The sequence below is a fragment of the Medicago sativa genome, chromosome 4 (genome assembly GCF_051527215.1).
Source record: "Medicago sativa cultivar Bolivia chromosome 4, Bolivia_mono, whole genome shotgun sequence".
NCBI lineage: Eukaryota > Viridiplantae > Streptophyta > Magnoliopsida > Fabales > Fabaceae > Medicago > Medicago sativa.
The window spans coordinates 32917501-32925064 of NC_140752.1; positions in this window are offsets into that span (position 1 = coordinate 32917501).

Sequence of the window (7564 nt, forward strand, 5' to 3'; positions counted from 1 at the left end):
AACAGATTACTAACAATTCAAGGAATGCAACACCAACATGGTTTCAACATCATGTTCAGCCATTAGAGGTTTGATAAAATTCGTTATAGCTGTATGTAAACTGCAAACAAAGGAGGGTGTCAACACACGTGTATATATTGAGTGGAATGGAGAGTTTGAATCATAGTTATATGTGTACATAGAGGATGAGGATTGGGTAGTTTGAATTTCATATTCATTGCATAAATGTATATCAAAGGTCATGATAAATGCTTGGGTGTTTAATGGTTAGTTGAGAGTGATAGAAGTCAACATTCTTGTAATTATCGTTGTAGTTATTTGTATTTATTATCATTTATGTTTGTCATTATTTGTATTTATTCTCATTCATGATCGCATTAAATGATAGCAAGGGAGGGAAAACCTGGAGTGTTTAGGGCTAAATGCTAGCTTGACCCGTAGGGGGTTGTTATGGGATCTACGGCTAAGATGTAGGGGGTTGTTGACAGACTTGATTAGCATTAACTGCGCCTTCAATTGCATTAAAAGTGTGTTATTCGTTTTCAATTGGCATTAACTAAGTTATTTGAGAGAAAATGAGGAGTTTGAAAATAGAGTTTGAATCAACGGGTGTGATCAAGTGTGAAAATAGAGTTTGAATCAACGGGTGAGATTAGATTAGCAATAAATATATGTTTAGGAGGGAAAAATGCTAGGGATTAGGGTAAATTAGGGTGAATTAGGGCAAACATGTTCGCTTCTATATGATATCTACGGCTGAGAGTTTGAATCAACGGGTGTGATCAACTGTGAAAATAGAGTTTGAATGGGTGAGATTAGATTAGCAATTAGTACATGTTTAGGAGGAAAAAATGCTAGGGATTAGGGCAAAGTAGGGTGAAATAGGGCAAACATCGTAGCCAACCAAACGGGTGAGATTAGATTAGCAATTAGTGTAGGGGTTGTTGACCGACTTGATTAGCATTTAATACGTCTTCAATTGCATTAACTAAGTTATATGAGAGAACATTTTTAGAGTTTGAATCAACGGGTGTGATCAAGTGTGAAAATAGAGTTTGAACGGGTGAGATTATATTAGCAATTAGTACATGTTTAGAAGGGAAAAATGCTATGGATTAGGGCAAAGTAGGGTGAATTAGGGCAAACATGGTAGCCAACCAAGTCTAGCAAACATGGTAGCCAACCAAACGGGTGAGATTAGATTAGCAATTAGTGTAGGGGGTTGTTGACCGACTTGATTAGCATTTAATACGTCTTCAATTGCATTAACTAAGTTATATGAGAGAACATTTTTAGAGTTTGAATCAACGGGTGTGATCAAGTGTGAAAATAGAGTTTGAACGAGTGAGATTAGATTAGCAATTAGTACATGTTTAGGAGGGAAAAATGTTAGGGATTAGGGCAAAGTAGGGTGAATTAGGGCAAACATGGTAGCCAACCAAGTCTAGCTTTTATAATAATAAAGGATAAGCAAAAAATAATTGTTTAGGCACATTGAATAATTAATGTATCTAGTCACATTTATGTTAGATACATTAATTATCCAATATACCTAAAAATTGTTTTTTGCTTATAAATGTGGTCGGAGGGAGTACGCAAAATCTTACACTAGAGCAAATAATAATGTGGGATTCCTAAGAACATGGACATCCTTGCAATTGTGGAAATTAATGCTTAGCTATTATTGAAACCCATATACTCCATCCGGTCTCAAATGTAAGAAACTTTTCACTTTTTAGGTTCATTCAATAATTGATGTATGTGGTCCATATTATATACCACATACATCAATTATTGAATGAACCTAAAAAGTGAAAAGTTTCTTACATTTGAGACCGGAGGGAGTAATAAATACGAATAATTTAAGTACTAGCTGGTCACACCTAATTTTGAATTCCAAGTCCAAGGTAAAATATATGTCCATTGAATTGAATGTGCGTTCATCCACTTACTGTCATGCATTCACCACCACTCCAATATTTTGCCAGAAATTGATGGGTGAAGATTTGATTCTTTGTGTATGGTTCATGTATTCAATCTTTTTCTTTCTCTTCCCTATTAGCTATTTTTCAGTTTATGATTTTCGAAGAAGAGGAAGTATGCAGAGAAACAAAGATAAAGTGTTATTGCTCAAAAAAAAAAAGATAAAGTGTTATTGGCTTATATTCTACCTAAAATGGAAAACATAGAGATTCTTTCAACTTATTAAAGTTGTCTTTTGTGTTGGAACTTCTTCTTTTCTTAATCGTTCAATTACCGTTTGCCAAACTTTCAGTTTCCTTAATTTGTTTTGTTCTTTGTTTTCTTTGATGTTTGGCCTAGGATTGGGTAGCCCAGAAGTGTCAACCTAGTTGGAATGTTCGTGTCTCCATGATGTTCCCCCTTTCTCCAAACCTATTAAAAAAAACGTGCAAGTCACGATCAATTATTGATCATAAACATAACTCGTAGAGGAAGTTAAGGAATTGTGGTAGTTATCCCCTAGGCATCGGGTTCAACTTTTATGGAAGGCAAAAACTTGGGTGAGAAGTTTCTGAGTATAATGTGAAAGTTGTCATAAATAGAAAGTATGGGCTACAACACAAGAGCACTTAGATCACATGGTAAGTGATCTCCTCCATCTTAGTTAGAGGTTATGGGTTCGAATTTAGTTATAAAAATGCTACAGTATTAAATCACTTGAGAGAATGTTTTGACACACATTACGATCATATCCAACTTAAAATATTAATCTTTGCGGTCAAAATTGGTTTTAGCAAATTTGTGTAAAAAGTAAAGCATGTTCCATGATTAAATACATCAAACAGGTTCCAAAATAAACCACAGAGCCTTATATCTAAAATTTAGTTTTTTATACAATCAAATTTTATTATCCCCGGAATGCAATCCTCGTAAGGAAGTATATTCAAATTTTATTATCCCCGGAATGCAATCCTCGTAAGGAAGTATATATTAAGAAAAAATAGAGCACTTAACTACTTTTTTTCGTGAATATATTTGTTAATGCACTTAACGGTTTTGTACATACCATCAAAATATTTAAAATAATACAATAGAAAGAAAATTGCTTCTGTCAAAAAAAAAAATTAAATAAATTGCTTAAAACATTCAGTTTTCATTCTATACAAGTTTAACAAGTGTTGATTACTCTATTTTAGATTTATTTAGCGTGTTACTCGTGTACATCAAAAGTGAATATTGCTCAAAATAAATATATTTTTGAACTTCGATAAAATGTAATATCTTTTAACTATTTATGTTATAGATATATGACTAATTTAGATGGAAAACGATTGAGCATACAAGGTAAGTTTTTTCCTCTTCCTTCCATATTACTATTTTTGGAGTGTTTAAATTTGTATAGACTATTTCGACTCACACAAATCACATTATTATATTTGTACTCCGAAAACGATCGCAAAGATGTTCGTCACGTGCAACAACTCAATGCCAAAGATGTTTCTCACTAGTACCAAAGAAAAATAGCCCTCAATCTCTTGTTGAGCATAGGGCTATCTCCTTAATAGAGAGACTCTAAAATTCTCGTTAAAGAGTTGTAAACTTGATTGAAACAGTGTTGCATAAATTGAGATCTCTAATCTAAACCGTTTTTACTCCCAAAAAGGAATATGTAAGACGGAGTTCTTACTCTAAATAAAATAGTAGATTTGGGAAAAAGAATGAAGGACATATGTATTCTTTTAAAAGTGGTAAAATAGTAGATTTGGGAAAAAGAATGAAGGACATATGTATTCTTTTAAAAGTGGATTTTGAGAAGATGTACGACTACGTCAATTGAAAATACCTTGATTACATGATGAAAATAAAGCATGGGTTTTGACCCAACGTGGATTTGGTTGATTAATGCTCATATGTGGGGCAATACAATGTCTATTCTTGTGAATGAGAGCCAGACAAAATACTTCTTTGTTTAAGATGGCTCAAACAAGGTGATCCACTAACCCCTTTTTTATTTATAATTGTGGTTAAGGGTTTTGCAGGTTTTTTGACCAAAGCAATTGAAGTCGGCCTATTGTAGGGGTACAAAATTCATCATAATTTGTCGGTCACATGACTTCAATCCGCTGTTGGTACCATTGTGATTTGCGATGACACCTACCATAATACACGGGGTCCTAAAGCAATTTGTGAAGCCCCGATACTTCAAAATGGATGACGTATCGTATCCCCTGCGTATCCTGCACTGAAGATTAAATTTTATTTTTCTAAAAATTAATTATCTAATACTTCCTGATACGTATCAGGAGAGTATCCGATAATTATCCTACACTTATACCTGCCCCAATACTTTCCCATTAATGTTAACTAAAATAACTTAACTATTGAGTATAGTGCTTCTTGCTTCTTTTTTGGATGGATATAATATAGCACTAACAATGTTCCTTTTGATATATAGTATAGCACTTATGGTGCTCTTTTTGGGATATATTGTGTATGTAATTGACTAATCGTCACTTTCTTAATCGTCAATATTATTTATATTTATGTTGATGTGCTACGAGCCTATGACTAGTTTCTTTTGTTTGTTAATATATTTGCATATTAAAAAAATGGTTATAATTATATTGTACATTTAATTATATAATTTTTTTTATTAACGTATCTCAGCCGTATCGTATCTTGATTTTTGAAATTTTTCTGTATCGGTGTAGTATCGTATCTTGTATCCGGGCTTCCCAACTTAGGGGTTTTGAAATGGTATCTGATATGAAGGTGAATTTTTCAGAGAGTAATTTTATTAGCTTGAATGTGTCCGAGAGTTACAACCAGGAATTATCTACCTTTTTGTGCTTCAACATTGATTATTTCCTTTGAAGTTAATAGAGAAAGTGAGTACTTGAATGATTTTGCCTTTCAAAGTGCATGAAAAGTGAAAATTGGGAAGAAATCATTTGGCCATTGATGCTCATATTGTTAGAGCCAAGGTGGTTGAGATAAAACATATTGATATTTTGATGATGAAAAATTAAAAGAATAATTTATCTACTAATTGTGTGGTTTAAGTGCGCAGGTAAATCAAAGAAGAAGTCAGAAGTATATTAATGATTATCTTGTTAAAGTATATTGAAGTAACAATAAATTAGGAATGATAATCTAAGTATTGTTTGGGTGTTAACCAAGGTCCTGGGTTCGAATCCAGCCTTGGGGATGCAGCAGCGTTAAAACTTTTAGGGAGAGTCTGCCGCCCATTTGCATCCCACAATGCTCGAGGGATTAGTCTCCGCAGTTGCGCGCGGAGGATACCCGGTTTACACCCAAAAAGTATTGTTTGGGTGAATAATTTCACATGATTATTATGAACTAATGAACAGTTAAATCAAGTCTATAGATAGTGTGTCTTAATATATGAACGAGATCTTAAGAGCTAGTTTTGATTCTTTCTCTTCAATGCAGTGTGGTGACAAAGGAAAGCCAAAAAAAACGGAATTGACAAACCAGATCCATTAATTTATCCACTAATTTAACGATGTGTTTTATTTATTTCTTTTGTTTAGTTAATTTGAATCATGCGATAAACTAAATTTAACAATTTTAATTTAGTGCAAGTCTTTTGACTTATATTTGGTATCAATAGATCCTAATATAAGTAAAAATATGACTTAATTGAGTCAGTTCTTGAAAACATTATTAAGTCAAATGTGAAAGAAATTATCTAGACATAAATCACTTAAAAAATATGAACTAGGAAACTTTATGTTAATCATATCATAACTTATATTATTTGGTAACAAGAAAGAAGTTTAAGAAACTAGTAAGAAATCGCTATGTATGTTTTGGTCAAAGACCACCAAAGCAAGACCTTTCCCGAATAATGAGAACTTTCATTTGAAATAGAAAAAATTTTAAGAGCGAAGAAGATTCCCCAAACTTAGATGGAGTTTTTGATATGCCAATTTTTTGTGTTAACCCCCTATTTTTTAGGGAAAAGAGTCTTTAGTAATTTGGCAATTTAGTAAGTTAAATTAGCCATCAAATCTGTTTTTTATTGTTCAATTTAATCATAAAATAAAATTAATAAGAAAAGAGACGCTTTGATATATTCAGATACTATATTGATAGCGTATCACAAAGTCACACACTAAAATGATTGTTTGTTCATTAATTTTTTGATAGTACATAATATTTATTATTTTCAAAAAAAAAAAAATTGGACCACATTCAACAAATAATAAGTATAAAAAATAAGTATTAAACAATAAGCAGGAGATGTTAAACAACATGTGGTTGATATTTGATGATTGTAGTCTCTCCATAAGGGAATTTTTCTTCATGGAAGTATGATACGAATAGGGTCTACTCATTTAGTTAGAGGTACACAGTTATATCGTCTTCTTCGAGATGGAGAGAGGGCGACATGAGAAAGAGATCCATAATATGACATCAAGTTTTGATGGATATTTTCTTGCTTTCAGTTTTACTCTTCGTTAGATGGAGTTCAGTTTTTTAAAACATGGCTAAATCTATAGGTTGAAATATATTTGAGATTTTTTTCTTTATATGAAAATATTTGAGATTTTAAATTTTTTAAAGAATAACATGGTAAATAATCATATATTACATTTCAACCACACTTATTTTCTTTTTAGAAATATTGTCAAAAAAAAATAATTTATATCTTCCTTAATCTAAAAAATAAGTCATCCCATTCTCTAAAACCCTCAATCCAAATATACCCTTGAAATATTTTATTTATAAGAGATTGATAAAAAGCGAAATTGACTCTCATATGTCGTGAATGGCATCCGAATTCCCTACTCTGATAGAATCACGTATTTACACGTAGTAGACAATTTCATACATTAATTTAAGATTGAGTGTCTAGTATTACATGTTTTACAAAATTATTTTTTAACATTGTCATTATTTAGATTCGACAGTCAAAAATCAACAATTATGTGATGCAATTACCGTAGAGAAACTATTTATGCGGTGAATGATAGAAGCTGCCAAGAACTCAAACCTTTTAACACATTGACACCATGACCTACTTAATTAATCAAATGTTTATTCACACGACCCATACCTCTTTTGCAATTTATTTATTAGTCTCTTTCCATTCACAACATATCAATATCAACACCACACCTAATCTCTATCACTCATTGGTTTGAGGCTTCTGTCACACAATCTGTCCATTCCAATTGACCGACCCTAAAAAGACACAGACAAATCTCTCAACATCTAAGCCATTGTGTCCTTCATATGTGGGGACTAAGATATAGACATGAGGAAAAAAAACTCCAAAGGTTTGTTGTATTTTGCCTTTTTAGTTTTATTGCAATTTATTATTGCAATGTATGTTATCACCTAATTTTTCTTTGTTTTTTTCTTTTCTATGGATACCATCGTACCAAGAGTTATCACGGGTATATATTATCCAACTTTAACAATAATATTGATCAAGTAACACTAAGCTTGTAAAATAGGAATATTTTAACATATTGGTCAAGTAAAACTAAGCATGTAAAATAGGAATATTTTAACTGTTTTTGGAGGATTTTATAAGGTGTTTATGCCGTTCGAATTTTATAATCCGAACAAT